This window comes from Meleagris gallopavo, unplaced genomic scaffold (genome assembly GCF_000146605.3).
Source record: "Meleagris gallopavo isolate NT-WF06-2002-E0010 breed Aviagen turkey brand Nicholas breeding stock unplaced genomic scaffold, Turkey_5.1 ChrUn_random_7180001931666, whole genome shotgun sequence".
Lineage (NCBI taxonomy): Eukaryota > Metazoa > Chordata > Aves > Galliformes > Phasianidae > Meleagris > Meleagris gallopavo.
The window spans coordinates 1-1281 of NW_011193739.1; the positions used below are offsets into that span (position 1 = coordinate 1).

At 43.6% G+C, this 1281-nt stretch overlaps 1 long non-coding RNA gene across 1 annotated transcript; it reads right to left on the minus strand.

Annotated features, from left to right (window-relative positions):
• On the minus strand, positions 1 to 1046 carry LOC116217740. Its single transcript, XR_004162420.1, has 3 exons — positions 796 to 1046; positions 563 to 709; positions 1 to 67 (listed from the first exon to the last, which is right to left on the minus strand). It is a non-coding gene; the product is annotated as an uncharacterized LOC116217740 (long non-coding RNA).
• Between the last annotated feature and the right edge of the window lie 235 nt (positions 1047 to 1281).

The following is a 1281-nucleotide window of genomic DNA, read 5'->3' on the forward strand; positions in this document are numbered from 1 at the left end:
CAAGTTCTCCAAGTGCCTGGATCACTGCATTCAGCATTTCCATTACAGTTTCAATCGACACTGGCAGCTAGAAAATTAATTGGAACACAAGTCATGATTGCAATTCTTCCTCACAGCAAGAGGCTACGTTCTGAACTCTGGTAGAACAGCTCACAAGGCTTTCATTACAGAAGGACAGAAATGTGCTTTGGTTTCGTTTGGTTCCTTGTCTTTTTTTTTTCCCCCCAGCAAAGCCCAACCTCTGTTAAAATTAATGCAGGAGGACAATTCACACAAGCATTAATTCTGCTTGGAAACTATCAACCCACTAAGAAGATAATGGGAAAAAGCTATTTGTTGACATAAAAGTTGTCATTTGCAGCAGTCCAAACATTGCACGTTCTGGTGTGTTAGAGAAGTTTCCCACAAGTTTCCCATCCCACTGGAGTCAGGCAAGTCATTTGTCTGGGGGAACAAGTAAGTGTTCACTTGCCTTGGAGCAAAGGCTGCAAATGGTTTCACTTGGAAACTGTAAGCCACACCACTGCATCTCCCCAACAAGATGTTGAGCAAGAATTACTACTTTGTCAGCTACTGACAGATCTGAGGAGAACTCATCAATGATCTTCGTTAGGTACTGCTTTCTTTTAAGAAGGTAGGCTTTGTGTTCTCCTTGTTCTTCTGCCAAAACATCACCACTCACCATCTCCTCTGCCTTCCTTTGGCAAAGCTAAGCAACAGCATTTGGATTAATAAGAATCAGCTGGAATGCCAGTAACGCAAAAGCATTTGGGGTAAAGCAGGTTAGGAACCAACCTCGGCAAGATTCCAGTATGAAACCACATTCTTGATAGCTTCAAATGCTTGGAAGGCATCATCAGTTTTGCCTTCAACTGCATCCAGCACCGCAAACGCTATACGTGCCTCTTCTTCATAGCCTGCAACCTGAAAGACCTGCAACCAAAGCCAAAGACAAGTCACACCTCACATATGCGTGAGCTCTTGGAACAGCCAGTGCATGCCAACATCCAGGAAGAAATCAGGTAGGAGGAGGTGAATGGCAGCACTCATCTTCCTCTAAGACAAGAAAATACTTCTTCAACAAAGTTGGTGCTAAGGGAGTTCGCTGCCTTCCAAGCAGACACAGTTTTACAACTAGGAAACGTTCTCAAAAAATATCTTTCCCCCTTTATCAGATACATTCTGATTCAGCGTGTCTGGTGTGATGAGATGTTTTGGTTCTAGGAGAAAAGCAGTGTTGAGAACACACCGATGTTTATAGCTCCTGCTAAGCATGCTGCA